Source organism: Numida meleagris, chromosome 2 (assembly GCF_002078875.1).
Source record: "Numida meleagris isolate 19003 breed g44 Domestic line chromosome 2, NumMel1.0, whole genome shotgun sequence".
Classification (NCBI taxonomy): Eukaryota; Metazoa; Chordata; class Aves; order Galliformes; family Numididae; genus Numida; species Numida meleagris.
This window is the reverse complement of record NC_034410.1, coordinates 39727903-39747140: the sequence shown is the minus strand read 5'-3', so window position 1 is coordinate 39747140 and position 19238 is coordinate 39727903.

The window sequence follows — 19238 nt, the reverse complement described above, 5'->3', positions numbered from 1 at the left end:
TTAGTACTGAAACCTCTGTGTTAGTCACTTTGCTGAACAGCACAGGCAGACTTTCAGATACTGTGGTGATAAGCATGCTATACTGAACCACCTTATCCACAGCCATGCTTGCCTAATGTCTATGCTCAGGTGCTGGTCAGTGAGACAAAGAATTTCATACCAACAACAGCAAGAAAGATATGATCCTTAAGTTCCATTCAAAGTAAATCAGACAAAGATATGATACTTTAGACAGAGAAATTCTTAAAAAAAGTTGTACTTTTCCTGTTACTTTTTGCTGGGTTTAAGTTGTACCATTATCGGCTTTTTTGGAGTCAAATAGATGACTATTATTTCCTCACTATCTGTGAAGTATTTGCAGTAAATGTCAGTTTCATTAAAAGACAACAATAAATTTAAGTTTTACCCAAATATGAAAAAAAAAATCAGGAAGTTCAGGTGTTGATTTCTTTTTCTGAAACACTTCATATCCCAGGAATTTAACATCTACCTTCCATTTTCCTGCTGATAGGAATGACATCCTCTATTGTGAGCCATCCATTCCCTCCTTCTTGGGCCTGGCAGGGCTGGCTGACCAGATAAATAGGACTATCCTCAGGTAGGTTCCCAGCTAGAATGAAAGTCCCGTATAAAGTTTGTTTCCTTCCTAAGAACTTGCTGTAGAACAATGGAAGTTATAAAAATAATAGAATAATGGATGTAGTACGGTTGGGTTTTCCTTTGAATACAAAGGAGAGATATGTGCCCAGCATTAAATTCTGCTAAAAAGCTGAGTCATCAGATTGAGGATAAATTTCTGGTGAGGCAGATTAATTATTTTATAATCAATGCTCTATTTGTTGGAGCTGTGTTCATTACAGATGGAATGCCTGATTGTAGAGTCATTACCAAGGAAATGTCCTCCCACTGATACCTGTGAAACTACTGAAAGATTCATGGGCTGAGGAATGACTGAAGTATTGGACAGGAGTTTATTCACACCCTCCAGTAGGGTCTGATTCTGGTTTACAAAGCAGGAAGACTTTTCTAATTAACTTGGAGAGAAGCAAGATGGAACCCAAAATTGCCAATGTGATTAGTATTCATATCGCAGCAGTGCTCCAGCACATTTCACTGAAATGACATTATAGCTATAGAACTGCTGTTCCTCACTTCATCTATGCACAAGTCCAGGCCTCTCAAAGAATCAGCAGCTGAAGGAAGAAGCAGCAGCTCCTTTGCTGCTATACACTGCTGCAGCTCTGCTGAAGGGCATCAGAGCTCCAGCAACTCACACCAGGTGAAGATAAGGATCTTCCATATGAAGCATTTTGGCAAACTGGAAGGCAAAGCAGAGCCCACACACCACAGAGCAGCTCCAGAATCTTCATTATCTTTTGTACTTGGAGGGTGTATGGGTGCTTAGGGGAAAGGAGAATGAAGGAAAAAATGGAAACTAAATCATGCTGATTGTGCTGAAGGAAGAAATAGCTGAGAAAAATTGAGTCATAAAGAAATATCAAATGGGGAAGCTGGGGTGGGGGGAAGCCCATCATGTTTGGTGCCTCAGCAGGTTTTATGAATAATGAAAAATGTGAAATGGGATGAATAAAGCAACACAGGACAAACACCACTCGTGGCCACTTAGTGCATTTCCTATCAAAATTTGAACACGTGTAAAAATAGAACTGCAACTATCCATTTCAGAGCATAAAGTTGTTGTTTGCAAATCTTGTTTTATGTCTACTGGAAATTACCAAAGGGCTTTTTGCGTAAAAGAAACTTGAAAGGTCAGCTTGAAAACACTCTGAAACCTGTTAGCTGAAGGGGAGGTGCAAGTTTCACATTGCTCCAAACTTCACTCACTAAGCTGTGGGACTGTGAGCTGCTTTCTCATAGAGGTCAATGTCACTTTTCCAGAGTGACCCAGAGAATTTCACTGCTGTAAAATTTTGTTAGGATTCTATAGTAACAGAATCTTTTGGGTGTGCCCAGCATTATTGTGAGCCCAGCTTTCTTAGCTGTCTTTCATATTTGCAAGCAGCTACACTGCTTAGAAACTAGCCACAAATATATTTGTGAGTGTGTACTTGTGTGTGTTTGTGTGTTTGCCAATACACTTGGCACATACAGAATGCATCTGGCTGAAAGAAACTACAGGATATCGACTCTGACAGCATTCCAGTATTAGTAATGACATTCAACTGAGGCAGACATATCTATGGAACAATCATGCATTTGTCTGTCTTTTGAATCAGATATGCTAACTTGAATTGGAAAGGGCAAGGCTCTTTCAGAGTGCCGATGAAGCAGTTGTGAGCAGGAGATCTAGAAGGCTAAGTTTTTTTCCATTTTGTTCTTTGGAAACTAAATATGCAAGAACGGAGCATAGCCTGAGGGAGGCTTTGCTCATTCCTAAGCTTCTGACCTCAAAATAGAGAGTTGGGAGTCAGTTAAGTCTCCCTGACAACAGAGGGGAAAATGAAATCGGTATTTCAAATTATGTGTACTTTGGACCATAATTTCACTCTCAAATAGGAAACAAATTTAATCTACAATCAATGATCAAGAAATAATTTCTTGTCCACTGCAAAAAAAGATACCTATAACCAAATACCTGAAAGACAAATCCTGCTTGGGCTTGGGGGCATGGCAGAAAGTGTTGGGTGTGCCAGTGCAGGAAACAGCACTTATCCTGCAGTGTTCTAGGGTCCTCTCTGAGCCAGGAAATGCCATCATGACCTGCAGGAGATAAGATAAAGAGCTCTAAAGAAGGCAGCAAAGTCTTTATGGAAAATAGGTTGTTTAAATAACTGCTTATGTTCTGCATCTTTGGAGAAGTTAGTATCATTTTCCTTACTAAGTTCTTATGTGCTCGTGATGCTGATGGCATTTCCTCACACCTCTCTCTAGCCCTCATGTCTTTGTGTTATGGAAAAAAAAAAAAAAAAGGAAGCTTAAAAAAAATCCATGTTGTAAACACAAGCTCTCTCCCCCTCCGCTAGTGCATATTCACTACCTGGTGAAATGAAGAGTTAAAGTGAAAGGAAATGGAGTGTGACATCAGACCTGAGGCCAAGTCCTTAATTTGTTTTCTTGCTAATGCTGAACTCAAGGAAATCAACTGGATCCTTGCCTGAGTAAGTACTAGGCAGAAATTAAGGAAGGGTTTGAAGACAGGGTCTTTGATGATTAGGTCAATGCCTTCCATGTAAGCCCAAGTCCTTAAAAGAGTTCAGAGAAAAAAAAGGAATCTTGAACTCCTTAATGCTTCCTGTTTCCAACTCAGGCAGGAGGACCTTGGTACTTCTTTGAGAAGCACTGCTTTTCTCATCAAAAGAATTCTACAACAGAACTGATGAGAATAAGACTGGATGTGGGCAGTTGCAGCCAGGAGACAAAGAAACCTAAAATGCAACCAATTACAGTTTTGACTGACATACATCTCTTCAAAATCACCATAAGGCTTTATGAATACTTCAGTAATGAGAACACGTGTAGTTTCAAGTCTGTACAGTAAATGGGGAACCAGATGATCTTTCAGGTCCTTTCCAACCCAAGTCATCCCATGACACTAAATGCCCAAAGAAGCAATCCCAATATCTATGCTATGTATTTCAGCCACTTTTTTTGCCTGAATCATAAGGCCTAGACTGAGTTCACCATGCCTTCACTGAAACAAATGTGTATACCATATACGCTATACAGATAAAACAAATGAACGCTTTCACCTTCAAAGCAGACTGTTTTTACTAATATGCAATACTACACCAAAAATGTCCTGCAAAGAAGCCATCTGAATTATTTAAAGAGAACAATAATGATACATAACCAGTAAGTGACCCTTCAGTCTCCACAGGACTAATGAAAGTATTTTTCTTAGAACCAAATATTATGGCCAAATTTTGTATTGATTCATCTCCAAGAGAGTCTTATTGACTCCAATACAATTGTACCAATCCCAATCAACCCAGTTTGTCCAATATCCTTCCCTTGACTCCTAATTCCTTCCTTTCCAGCCATTTTCTTCCCACCTCATCAAGCATGCCCTGAGCTAATTCAATGTCAGGAGTACAAAGGCAGTACTGCGGAACTGACCAGGTTTATATATTCATAGCCATAGGAGCCAGACAGAGCCAGTAATCCTGGAATCAGCTGATCAGACTGCACATAAAACCAAACTTAATTCCATTGTTTCGCTGCCTGCAGCAGCAGTTGGGAAAAGAAAGCTATTTGTAATCCCCTTCTGTGTTGCTATCACTGTAAATAAATGTTTTCAGTGGATTACCCGAGGATGTAAATTTCATATTTTAAAACTTCCATATTGCTGTATAAGCTATGAGTTTAAATTAAGCTGTAAGAGGTAATGGATATATAACCAAAAGTGCTCAGTGTGTAAGTTCTGCTTCAAAGGGCTTGATTAAAGACTCAGATTATAGCATCAGTGAACAGATTTATATTTAAACTGTCAGGTTGATCAGAAGCAAACAACATCTTTCTAAACAAGAAAGGAACTTAAATGGATTAAATCAGCTATCCTTGCTTTGTACAAATACGCTAACAGTTCTGCTTCACCCTGTTTTCTCCCATGCACATCACATCTTAGCATGATTTATTTATCATATTAAATCTAAGGATGTTATTCAGTTGCTTGGGACTAAACTCATAAGAACAGAAGGTGCTGAGGCAGGTACTTGGTGGTTTGGCTGGCTCCAGGACTAATCAGGCAACTGGAGCACACTGCAGGCTTTGTCAGGAACTGGCGTGCAAATCGACTGATGTGAAGGAGAACCTCACACCCACACCTCCTGGCACTGAGAGACTTCACATGCTGAGCGTGTCTGTCACTGAGCTTTTCTCACCTTGAGGAAGATTGGAGCCAAGTGCTTTGGGGTACCTTTACATGCCATCGACTGATGCAGGTGAGCAAGTTGTCAGCCAAATGGGTCCAGTCTGGGAGCTCTGCCAGCAGGAGGAGAAGGCAGAGGAGTGTCTCTCTCTGATAGCTGTAACTAAAGATTTTGTTCCTACAGGGCTTGTAAAGGATGGTTGGCATTACCACAGGGAACTGCTAACAGAACGTGAGACTTCAGCCTTATCAGGTTTTCAGCAACTACAAAAAAAGCTATTTCACTATGCAGCTGTTTATGTTTGAACAAGACAGAGCACTCTGCAGATATTTCTGCTTTCCCCTACACCCCTCATGAGCATTTAGCAATATCTGTCCTTTTGCTCACATAAACATTTCCCAACAATTCCTCCCTGTGATGCTCTCAGGAGATGGCTTTGTGAATCATTTTATCAGTAACAATTTGCTTCCACCACATTGTAGCATATTCCAAAACAGAAAAAGGACATGTGTCTAGAACGTAAGACCTCCCTTGGAGGCTGGCTGATCAGTCATGAAGTCTATGGCACGTAAGAAAGGCAGAAAATTCTGGGAACACCAAAACTTGCCCATTAGTCCACGTGCTATTAATGGGTTTCCAACAATGAGACAATAGTGTTCATATGTTTAGCCTTTATGTACCCAGTCACGTCAGCTGCTATGATATGCTTATCTAGCTTTCAAATCTGTGCCATGCTGCCACTTGATGCAGAAATCAGTGTCGCTTTACAGGAAAGCAGTATATGTACATGTGCGTGTCTACATCCAGAGTAGGGCTCTGTACTTTATAGCACCGGGCTCGTGATTCATCTGAGAACCATGTAAGCTATAAGTAGTGCATTTTGCCTTAGCACAAGTACACTCAGCTTTGTTCACATTTCATGCTAGATTGGAATAAGAAAAAGCATCTGCTGCAAACACTTCATGTTTAAAAGTTCAAAAATCAATTTCTGAGACTACTGCCCCTTGCCTGTATGCAATCTGATGGCAGATATATTTGCTGTTTTCACCTGTGTAATCATTACTAATGTGAAAAGAGGAGGTTTAAAGGCATACTAAAGAAGAAAGCACAAAGGTATTTCTTAAAAGAAATTTGCTTTTAGGTAAGGGAAGAGAGGTGTCTCCTTGCTTAAAGCAGGAACACAAATGCAAACCTAAATAAAAAATGTACATTCTAATACCATATTCACTACATTTATTGTGTACAAGGGAACATAATTCTAAGATTCTCTCACAGAGACACCTCTGTAACTTCCAAACTTCAAGGGCAGATAGAAAAAGCTATCTGAAAGAGAATCTTCCACCTTCTGCTACACAACAAAGTAGCTGTAGTTAATTACAGAATTTCTGGTGAGAAAATCACCATATCCTAAGTAGAGTCTGAAAGCCTCAGGCAAGGAAAGCAAACTGCAGTCAAGACACAATAAAGCAGTGTGCTAAAACCCCTTTAAAATAGCCTGTTACTGTATCCCACTCTTTTCTGAAGCTGCTGGATTAACTGTTGTAGTGCTGTGCAGAGTCCCTTGTCAATTATGGCAGCCCTTTCCAACCACACAGCGTATCAGCTGGGACTTGAAGCAAATCCAGCTGCAAAGCCCAGAGAAGGCTGAAGTAGAACAGGCACAAGGGATGGGCACAGCCCATCTGCTTCCACTTGATACTTCATAGATAAAAAAAAAAAAGTGACCATCTGTGGGTCTCAGTAGCTGACCTGCAAAATTTTGTAATCCTTGGATGCTACTGGGGGCTCTTAGGGAGGCAAGCAGAAGGCAAAGTACTCAGTAAAATGCTGCACTAAGATCTTGAGAGTGTAATAATGTGGTCAGAAGTTGTAGATCTTATTCCAAAAGAGCAGTAGATGTTGTCTGCCTTGACTTCAGCAAGGCTTTTGATACTATCTCCCATAACATCCTCATAAGTAAGCTTAGGAAGTGTGGAATAGATGAGGAGACAGTGAGGTGGATTGACAACTGGCTCACTGGCAGAGCTCAGAAGGTTGTGATCATCAGCACAGAGGCCTGTTGGAGGCCTGTTACTAGCAGCGTTCCCAAAGGGTCAGTACTGAATCCGATCTTATTCAGCATCTTCATCAGTGATCTGGATGACCTGGATAGAGTCCACCTTCAGCAAGTCTGCTGATGATACGAATCTGGGAGGAGAGGATGACCCGCCAGGAGGCTGTGCTGCCATTCAACAAGATCTGAGCAGGCAGGAGAACTGGTCAGAGAGGAAACTTATGAGGTTCAATAAGGACAAGTGTAGAGGGAAGGAAAAAACACATATATCAGTACACTTGGGGAGGGATAACTACATGCATCAGTACAAGTTAGGGGATGACCTGCTGGAGGGGAGCTCTGCAGAGAAGGACCTGGGTGTCCTGGTGGACAACAGATGAGCCGTGAGCCAGCAGTGTGCTCTTATGGCTAAAAGGCCAGTGATATCCTGGGGTATATTAAAAAGAGTGTGGCCAGTAGGTCAAGGGAAATGATTCCCTCCCTCTACTCTGCCCTGGTGAGGCCACATCTGAAGTATTGTGTCCAGTTCTGGGCTCCTCAGCTCAAGAAAGACAGATCACTTCTAGAGAGAGTCCAGTGGAAGGCCACAAAGATGATGAGGGGCCTGGAGCATCTCTCTTATAAGGACAGGCTGAGTGACTTGTGACTGTTTAGCTGAGAGGAGACTGAGAGGGGTATCTTACCAATGCTTATAAACGTCTAAAGAGTGAGTGTCTAAAGTGGATATCTAAAGTGGATGGGGCCAAGTTTTTTTTCAGTGGTGCACAGCAACAGGACAAGGGGCAACAGACACAGACTGAAACATAGGAAGTTCCATCAGAACATGAGGAAAGGCTCCTTTACTGTGAGAGTGACAGAGCACTGGAACACACAGCCCAGAGAGGTTATGCAGATGTTCAAAAACCACCAAGATGCTTTTCTGTGTAACCTGCTACAGGGAACCTACTTTAGCAAAGGGATTGTACTGGAGGGTCTCCAAAGGTCCCTTTCGATCCCTATGATCCTGTGCTAAACTCACTCAAGAGCACAGCTCCTAACAGTCACAAGTTCCTGTAAAAACAAACAAGCAGACAAACAAACATACAGAAACTGTTTATACAGAAAAAGCAATTTTGTTTTAAAAACACTCCCTCATTTTTTTCGCCCTTCCCTTTTCCTTTGAATATTATTCACATTTTAAAACTTCTAAATCACCCCCTTCATTTTGTGGAACCAAATTTCTGTTCTGCAGAGAAAATGGAATGTAGATTCAATAAAAATCAGAAACTTGGGGAAGAGCAAAAATAGTTTATGTATTTCAAAAGGACATGCCCCTTATTCAATTGGAAGTGTGCAGCTGATAAAAAAAAATCCTATAGTATTTTAACTTGGAAGCATTCAAACTGTTGAACAAAAATATCACTGGGTTGATGAAAAATCGAAGTTTGTTGGCCAAATTCTGCTCTCAGAAATGAACAACTGAGATCAGAATCTCTCAAAATTGCTATCTGTTCTCCTATTTTATAATTAAATCTTGCAATCTTTCCTCAGAAAAAAATCATCCTCTGGGACTGCTGGCATTTTTGTATGACTTCAAAACCTGGCACTCAGTGTTCTCAAGAGGGAAATCTTTAAGAGTTAACAGAGTGCAGCTGAATTGCAAAGAAGGAACCGGCCAGAAGTGGCACGACCTCATCCCCTAGCAACAGAAATCAATAACAACAAAGATAACATAATTACACTACAGAAAGGATCCAGAGGGCAGATTATGTCAAGTATTATGTTGTTAAGAAAGAATGACATGTGAAAGAGACAGCGTGCTTTAAACATGGAAGAAAACACAGAAAATGTGGAAGGTAGATAGGGAAAAGTGAAATACGAACACAGAATAAATTAGCCTGTAGATTCTTAAAAAGGAAAGAAAATTATTCCTGTTCCCGCTTTCACTCTTTTATTTATTCAGTACACAGAATTAGATTCCCAAGGGAGCAGAGAAAGGCATTTTATTTCACAAGAAGCTCCATGGCACAGGGAAAATAGACGACCCTATGATGACAGCCTTGTTCTGGGACTCTGGAAACCCATCTAATTTCCTGCTTAGGTACAGATGGCCCATAGTGCTTAGGCAAATCAACAGGCTTTCTGTGCCTCAGTCTCCCATCTGGAAAATAATGCCAATAGAAGAATGAGAATTCAGAACTGAGATGGGTCAGATACTGTTCTAATCTGAGAATTGCAGGGTTTTGAAGAGTTGTCTAAAACAGAGGGATCCCTGCATTGGCAGGGGTCATAAGTTTGCCTCAGATAATGCACTCCTTTTTTGCTGCTCAAGTTTCTCATATGCTTAGAAGAGATTGGATGTTGTGATGGGACTCTGCAATATTCAAACTTTCAGAACTGCAGCTGCCAGGACAAAGATTATCTAGGAATGTGTTCACTGGTCCAACTCACTGCTAATGTTGTCATATGGCTTTGAAACACTTCTTACCATAGGTTAATTTTTCAAGTAAGAACTTATTTTGAGCAAAGCAGACCAGTACCAATAAAAGCTCATATACCTATATCTGTACATAAGACTGCCAGAACACCCGTCCCCCTCCCACACTTTTGCAAGTTTCGCCCCCAAAATCACTCAAGTTTACTGTCACAGCTATTCTTTTTCCTCTACGACACAGAGCAGTAAGATGCTCAAAATCCACCTCTCCACCACTCAAAATTTTCCTGTGCATTACTTGATTAAAACAATCACTGAATCATCTGGTCATTTCAATAACTGTTTCAGCCACTTGTACTTGGCCAACCATGTTTCCAGGCAGAGTTTTGGCCCAGGGCTCTCAGTTGCTTTGCAAACAGTTCCTGGGCCCAGGAACCCAGGACCTGACTCTCCAGGAGTCATTTCCAATGGGAATTAGAATGCAATTATCCTGATCTGGAAGGTCAGAGAATTTAACAAAATGGACAGGCTCTTCCATGCCATTTGGCCTCAAAACTAGAAAACAAGCGCAGGCACATTTAATTTAGCTTATATATATAATTTGTGACTACTTGTGTCTTCTTGCCATAGGAAACAACTCCCAAAACTGTTATTATTCTCAAAGACTTCTAATTCTTTTGACTTTGAGTTAATTTTTAGAGTGCATTGCCTCATGCCTCCAATCTACTTGGAGTCCTACTGCATTTTTTGAACTTTTGGAGCAGAGAGCCAGTATAGTCTGGGCACCCATCCAGGCCTGCTCTGCTGTGGTACCCATCTTCACATCTCTTTTATGAGTAGCAGGAGCTGATAAGAAGCCAATTATGGTCATTATTCCTGTCATAAGATGTAAAACTTAGCACAGATGGTATCTTATTCAACCTTAGCATGATGCAAACAAAAGAATTATTTTAACATGCTGTACAAAGTCAGGGGACTTTCCACAGTCTTTCCCAGGAGTGCTTGAGTGCTGATGAGTTAGCTGTCTTGGCATCTATCCTAGACCCACCAGCCAAACTAGACTATTTTCCTTGAGAACAATACATTTTGCAGATATTACTAAATCCTGTTTTTTCCCTAGCTTCATATGGAATTGTGTTAATCAGAGCTCAGTGGGTGGGAGAATCAGTGCAGTGGATGCAGTTTGATAAGCCCTTCTCAAAGCCTGCAGAGTCATTCTCCTCCAGTACTGGCTTTTATAGTTCTCCCATTTGAGCTGCTGTTTAAGTTAACTGCATTCCCTTTGTGTCATCCTAGATATCTCTTTTAAACCCTAAAAAGCTTTATGGAAGACTAATCAAGTAACTGGTGGTGTCTCCATATGAAAAAGATGAGCAAGACTTTCCAGCCAGGGGTGTCGAGTAATCTGAAGCAAAGGCATTCCCTGAATTTATTAGCATTTTTTTGAGAAATACTTTTGAGGGAGCAGGCTAAAAAAAAAATCAGGCTGAAAGGAGATAACACTTTTTTGTTTTGGTTTGGTTTTTTTTGCATATGCATAGACAATGAACTTGCATTATTTCAACTTACTGATCTGTATTCACATGAAGTAAGAAGATTTTCCACATGAAGTAAGAAGACTTTGATTTCTTGTGAGAAATAGTCTGTTTTCAAAAGTTTCAGATGACTGTAGATGTTACTGCCAATTAACACAGAATGAGATAGAAGAATTGCATGGTTAACAGGTAGAAAAATAAGTCTAAAGAATGCATATAGATTCTGATACAGATTTAGAAGGCAGCGAGGCCTTGGCACAGGCTGCCCAGAGAAGCTGTGGGTGCCTCAGGCCTGGAGGCCCTCAAGGCCAGGTTGGATGGGGCCCTGGGCAGTCTGACCCAGTGGGTGGCAGCCCTGCCCACGGCAAGGTGTTGGCACTGGGTAGGCTTTAGTGTCTCTTCCAACCCAAACCATTCTGTGATTCTCTGATTCTGCCCTGCAAAGAAAAGAATTTATTTAGAAAATGTATTGTCCTGTCAGTGGTAGCATTCTCAATTATTTTCTGTTCTATGTAGTATGGGCATTTCTTAAGGGTACTGTAGGTACTTCATAGGCTGTTAAATAGTACATGGTATCCAACTAGAGGAAATTTAAACTGTGAGTGGTCTAGACTGAGCAGTGAAGAACAGAAAATTTTCACTATTTTATAATCCAAGCAAAATGTTTAGCTGTTTGTGACTCTGATAGTGACTCTGAGTTTGTGAATATATGCTACTAAAAATGATTGTTTTTACATTTTTGTTTGGAAGTCATTGAAAACAAAAAATCTAACTAATATTTCTAATTTTTGGTCTTTCTTTTTAACAAATTATTATTATTTTTAAAAATATTTTTAAGAAGGATTCAATACTTCATGTAAATTCCATATTCTACTGCTTCTAAAGAACTCCTTACTCATCTCAAAAGCATCCAGAAATGAGCAACTGCAGTACTGATGTACTGCAATACATGTGTTTGTATAAAAGAGCAAATTATTAATATTAGCCCAATAAATCATATGTTTCAATAGCTTGAGGAAACAGCACCAGCTTTTGATGGATCACATTACACACACAAATGCCTATGCTATACTGATCATAAGTTACTGAAATATTCCTAATTGGTGAAAACATTGTCTAGCACTGCCTCCCTCTGACTTCCTCTACTTCATAGTTAGTAAATAAGAAGTAATGTTACTGCTAATGCTTCCAAATTCCAATAATGTGTTCAAGATCAGATGCATTTTTAAAGAAGCAAAGTGAAGTATGATCTAGTTTGGATATAGATAAAAACATTTTTGTGATAATATGTGAGGTAGAAATCTGAGAGCTTTAGGAGGTAGGATGAAAAGAATGCTGGAAAATGTAGCTGATTTGTTGTAAAGAAAGGGTTCATGTCTTGAAATGATTGGAACAATGTTTGAGAAGGAGAATAAAGCAATCTCAAGACAATGATTTTAGGGTAAATATTCAAATACTCTTAGTACTGTACTTGAGTATTAACCCAGCCTCCACTAGGGTTGGCCTAGTGTGAAGTAGAGGAGGCTGAGGGGCAACCTCATTGCTCCCTGCAGCTCCTTGAGGAGTTGAACTGGAGACGGAGGTGCTGGTCTCTTCTCTCCAGGGACAGGGCATGTGGGAATGGCATAAAGCTGTATCAGGGGAAGATCAGACAGGACATTAGGAAAAAATTCTTTTCTGTGAGGATGGTCAGACGCTGAAACAGGCTTCCTAGAGAGGTGGCTGATGCACCACATCTGTCAGTGCTCAAGAGGCATTTGGACAATGTCCTCAGGAACATGCTTCAGCTTTTAGTTAACTCTGATGTGGTCAGGCAGTTGGACTCAGGAATCTTTGAAGATCTCTTTCAACTGAATATTCTATTCTATTCTATGAAGAATCACGAATAGCTTAAAAGGAAAATCACTTTTAGCCTGGTGTGGAAAATGAAAAGTGAAGACCTACTAAGAATTTGAAGCTAATAAACATGTGATCTTGGAATTGATGGCTACAGAAATAGAATAATATTACCAGTAGTTTTGTTTCAAATGAGGTCTTGACTTGCTAAAACTGGAGATGCCACAAGGGGTGATCTGATGGTCCTCCTGAATTTGTTTTCCAGAGAGCTATCAAGAGCATTCTGCTGTGAGGGAAAACTTTCTGTGATGCCATTATCTTCTGCTGCGCAAGGCTTTGCAGAAAGCAAGAAGAGTCATACAGAACTTCAGCTAATAGATGCTCTTGGCATCTATTTCTTATCTGACCATTCCTAAACTGAAGGTGATGCAAGGGACTAAAAGCATTTGTAACCAAAATGAAGGGATGGCCCTTGAGCTGACTCATCCAGTTCTACTCCAAAATCCTTATTTTTGTTTCATTTAAGAAATAACTATGTTTGAAATTCACCTATACTTTGTTACAACTGCTTCCTCACTGGAAAGCTGAACAGAACGTGCTTTCACATTTTCTACTTACTGGCAAAATAGGCCTCCTTTTCCTTGCCTCTGAAAAAATACAGGACGTGACTCTTCCACCTGCAAATTAATAGCAGAAATAACTAGTGAAGTTAGTGAAGCTAAACAGTAAGGAAAATGAGAACTATATCCTAAATGTCAGCACATGCTTGCTTGGCACTTCAATAGCACTTTTTATTTGAGGACTCAAAAGGCCAGTCCTTAGTTCAGTCTTATAATACCCTTTTAAGGTTGGTACAATGCTCAGATAAGGGAACTTGAGTACAGAAAAGTTAAATGATTTACTAACATTTACACACAGTAGCAGAAAGCAAAAATGCAAATGCCCAGACCTGTGCTGTAAATATAACAAGTAATAAGCAAATTCTTTACATTGTTAGTAGATTTGTGTACTTTAATAGAATGCATTGACTATGCATCCTTTGAGCCTTAAATGCTCAGTAAATCAAACTGAGTTAGCACTTGTTTTAAAGAGATGCAGATTTCTAAAACAAATAATAGCATTCACTCAGAAAAGAGGAACATAACTCATGGGCGGGCTAGAGAGTTCATTTGGAATGAATAATCAACGCAACACAAGAACTTTTAATGTGTTGCCTAGTAATAGTTATCACTTCTATACCATACTACATTTAACAGTGAACTCCCTGCTGAAAGTGCAACATCACAATTCCTTATAATGTTTCTTTCTGGAGGCTAGGAATTACTAAATTTAGATTCCATACAGAGAAGCTGATACTCATTTGGAAACTAGAAAAGAATTGGGTTCAATTCAAAACGGTTTGAATTCTGAATGCCCTAAGTGATGATACCAGAAGGAAAATGGAACTAGAATCCCATTTAATAATCTTGTCATATGGATTTTCACACACACACACACACACACACACACACACACACACAAAGATATAAAATCTGGACTTGCAGGTGTGGAGTTCGGGACTTCTAGACAAATATACAACCCATGTGAAATACCATTTAATAGCACATTCCTAATTACTGAACTACTGAAAAGTGAACTAATTAAAAAAAAAAAAAGACCCAAAAAACAAAAGCAAAAAAACAAACCGAAAGCATCAGCATTCATATGAACAGTTATGTCAGCAATAATTTAAAATTCCAGAATGTATTGTTTTTTTTTTCCCCTATAATTCTGATATGCACTATAGGAATGTTATTATTAGATTTGCAAGTGTCACAGATATGGTAAGAACTGTGACTACCTTCCAAGACAGTATTAGAATTGAAAATAATCATATGAAATTGGAGAAATGAACAGAAAAAAAAAAGAAGGATGTAACACTATGAGAATAAATCTGAGGATTTGCAGTTAGACAAGAATAATTAACTGCATAATATTATAATTGTACTATGAAGGGCAGCTCATTAGAAGGGGATTCTTTAGCAGTGATTTAGGGTTAGCTCAGAGGACAATTCATTAACAACGTTGTGTTAAGAAGAAAAAGGCAAATACAATACTTGGGTTCCTATATAAATCAAATTTTAAAATACAGTAAGCTATCCTTCAGTTTCATTCAGATGACACTATATGAGTGCTGTGTGAAGTGAGCCCTGCGTTCTAACTTTAATGCTATTCTTCAAGAATCACACACAGTGAGTGGGAGGGATGAACAGAGATTTTGGAAATGCAACCTTTAAACAGAGTAAAAGACCTGTGGTGGGTTGAAGGAGTTGATAAGCTTTCAAGCAGAAAGTTGCTGCTGCAAATAAAGGCAAAATTATTATCTGTGACTAGTACAGCCTAAAGTGCAGTACAAAAGACTCAGGATGAGCATCAGGCGGAGCTTTGCAACAAGAAAGTAAACCACTGAAGTGGCAAGAAACTACAATACCCCCAGCAGTGGTTAAACATATATCTACCAGGAATTACACTGACAAAGCAAAATTGGCTAGGTGGTTCTGTTCTACCAAAAAGTTACATTTCTTTAATATTTTGAATAAAAATCTGCAGGATTTCCTTACACAGAGTGAAACTATGCTTGGTCACATCACTTGATCCAGTTCTTCAATCAAACAAAGAGAGGAACCATTTACCTGGCTCAAAACCCAACCCACAATCCTAGTAACTACCAGAGTACCAAAATGCCATGGGGAATCTGAAGCAGACGTTACTCTCAGAAGGGCTGTAAGTTGCAGTTGTGGAAGGTAGGTACAAGGAAAAACTGTGAGAATGAGTTTAAACTTGATCAGGATTACACTTTGTTTTTCTCAAAGCTAACAAGGGTGATAAAGAGAAAACGATGAGCTAGAGCCATCTCACATGCAAGTAGATCAAACATCGTAAATTGTGTAGATAGAACTGTTAAAATGCAGAGTCAAAGACATTTTAACATAAATAATGCTTGGCTTTGATCATGTATATGATACTTCAAAGACATTTTCACTGGAAAAAGCTGGATGGATATACATGGTGTACAGCCAAGCCTGTTTTTCTTCAAAAATATTTTTGCTTTGCTGTTCCTTTAAATTTAAGCTGACAGAGGTCTTTAAACTGAGGATTTAAACTAAAGTGAGATTTCAAATTTTCTTCCAGCTATTCCTCACCCTCTTGAGAGATCATAGGACTTAATGTCTGTACTGAAGTAGACAAACATCAGCTGATTCAGACAATTACCCAGAATTATAGGAGCTTTCTGAAAAGACATTCTGAACTACAAACACAAACTGCTTTTTTTTAAGATTCAAATTATGTTTACTACTTCAGAACAGCTTCTTCTATTTATATACCTCTACTTGTATGGACAAGAGAGAATAATAGTAAGAGGTGAAGAAGAGAGAAAGTGAACAGGAGTGGAGAAAGAGTGAGAAGGGCAAAGAACACTTCTAATTCCAGTACTTCATTTTTGTTTTCAGGAAACTTTGAGTTTTGTGTCATTGGCCTGAGAGGTTCCAATTAGCTTTGAAAAAATTCCAAACACATTGAAAAAAAGCACTGTCCCATAATTGTAGTTGATATTAATTCAGTAATTTTATGTAATTGTTAATGATGGAAGAATTTAGACCCTGAAGTTTTAGATGCTTGTTTGAATTTTCTCCTATGAAGGAATTTGAAAAAAAAACCTCTTTTTATTAGACTTGTGTAGCACTTGCCATCTTAAAGAAGTGAAGAGACTCTCCTACATTCTTCATAGATTTCCTGAGTTAATTCTTGCTAAAATCATTTTTATTGTAGCCTGAGGGCTTGTAAAATTAGGCGCTTAACAGTGTAACACATAGAAGCTTGGGTCTCTTATGTATGCTGAATGAATCAAGGCCAGTGTGTATGTCTTCCATTGTGCAAAACTGAATGTGTAGTTAAATTAAGAACAATAGGTATTCATAAATCAGCATGAGTGCCCATGAGAAACAAGTCTTCTAATTAAATGAGAAGAGAATCAGTGTTTCTTGTTCCGGTAATTGTTGTTTGGTATTGAGGGAGAATATATTGACAGTAGAGAAACAGAATTTGTTAGAAAAATTATTGGGTTTATTTATCAAAAACAACCCCCTCTCTACACATTAGCTTTTTTAAGTTACAAAAATAACTAATTTGGAAGGAAATTATATGTACTTTTTTAAAGAAAGCTGTTAATGTTCCTACTGAAAAATAAATCTTTGTAATTAGAAAAAAAATTAAAAGTAGTATTTGCATGGAAACTTGGTGTTTTGCTTTATTTTGCTTTTAAGCTAGAATGAAAGTAGTAAAGAACTAAAGAAGGAAAGGCATTAGTGTTCTTCAGTGGAGAGGAAATTCTTAGAGAAAATTCTGTAACAATTTGAAAAAAGTATTGAATAATTTCTTGTCTTGATCATCCTTTGGAATTTGAGTGGTAGTATTCAAAGTATTCATTACTCAGATACTAAATGCAGCTTTAGGATGACTTTATAATTTCCTGATCCTAATGTTTGATACATACAGCCTTACAAGTGCAGTGAGTGATAGGTTTTCCCATTATCTCATCAGGACACAGAAAGCAGTGCATTAAAGGTTTCTAACTTGAGTCCTACTTTTTGTTTTCAAGTACAAAGAAAAGCCTGAGTAGGCTATGCTTGGCAATAAGGTCAAGAATATGTCAATTTCAAATGATGGGGATAGTAAACAACAGATTCAAAAACAAAACAGAAATTCCAAAGAAACTCAGAAATGTGTCTACAAGTTAAACAATTTAGCAGTTATAGAAAAAATAAATTCTTAGTATGCCAGATTGGCTGAATGGATCATGTTGATCACAGATTGAAAGAAGAAACTACATATTTCCTGTACAAAGTATGAGTAGAGATTAGATTAGCCACCCAGGACTGGGATTGTCACAACTACTCTGAATTCCATTTGAAGGCACACTAATCTGTTGTGTAGACACAGTTAGATAGAATTGAGCTAGCTTTAACATTCTGTGTCTTAATTTTTATTTGAAATGCTTGTACGAGTAAATACAGTTAAGTTCTAGTCAATTTTCCTCTGCGTCCCTCAATATACAAGTTCAAAGTAGTGAAATTCTGCAAAGGCCTCACACTGGATGAAGTTTAAACTGGATTTTGAGATTGACCTTTATAGTATTTCCATGTTAATGAACATTAAGCTGCCACTGTACTTTTTCTTGTCTAACCAAGAAAGAGCACCACACAAATTGAAATATATAATTAATCTACAAAATACATTTGAAAGTTTCTGTATCTTGACAAAAGATAATTTGAACACATTTTGTCATGAATAGAATTTTAAGGCTTAAAGGCACCTTTCTGCTCTAATTGGTTTGTTTTGTGTGTTTGTTAGGTGGGTTTTGGATCAGTATTTTTCTACCAAAGTAAACCAGCTTCTAGAAATACATTTGTCCTGTGAATTAGATCCCAAAGGACATCATTTGGTTGGTATTTTACATTAGAGTCCTCAGCGGAAGTACTTGAATAGTCTGGGTTGAAAGACCACAAAGAAACAATGTTCTTCAATGTTTTGGGTTCCCGTTGCTGTCTTTTAGTGAAGCTTTATATGCCCCACTAGACACACTGCACCCTTGTTTTTTTTCCATTAGTAGTATTTTTCAACCTTTGTTTCAGTAACTTGGGAATGACGCCACTTGCATTTTATCAACTCTATCATTCAATTAAAAATAATAATTAATAATGATTAACAACTCCCCCCACTTTTGTGACTGCTTGTCCAGGACATTCTGTTCCCCCTTGAACTTCCAGTAACCTGAGGATAGTAATAGATAACACAGTAGCGACCTTTGAGGGCATTCTTGCCATTTGAAATATTTGATTATCAGCCTGATAACTATATTATTTTCTCTGCTTGCAGCATTTTCTACAGAATAAACTCTTAGCCCATGTGTGAGAATTTATGGAACAATTCATATAGTATTTTGACATCGTGTCACAGAGGACAAACATTGTCACTGCCATTGTACCCAACTCCAAACACAGGATGTTGGTCCCTTGAGTGTGCAGCACCAATGAACAACATTTAGAAGGCAGAGAAAAGTACAGACTAAAGAAACTGAATTTAACATTAGAAAAAAAAGTCAACAACAGAAGTTCACCCAAGCAAGCACTGCTAAACTGAAACCCATTAAAAAGGAAAGATTATGATGACATGCCTATTTTTTCCCCCAATTGTTAAATGTAAACTAAGTTAATGGTCAAAAAGTCATGGAGAATGAGAGAGGGAAGTTGTGGATGATTGCTGCATTCTTTGTTATGTCCCCTCTCCATCCTGGTGAGCTGGAAGATCAGTGCAGTTCTCATGCCAGTTTCCAAGTAAACAACACGTACTTCCTGGCTATCTCTAATCTGGGCAGCAATGTGTGTGAAGGGAGAGTGCTAAGTGATCTGCGGTTCTGATCAGGTATCCTGTTTTGACAAGGGTGTTTGTCCTTTACCCAACATATTGCAGAAGTTATTCTTCAGATTTCTGTGTTCTGGGTTTTTTTTTTTTTGTGTGTTCACAGTGCTTCT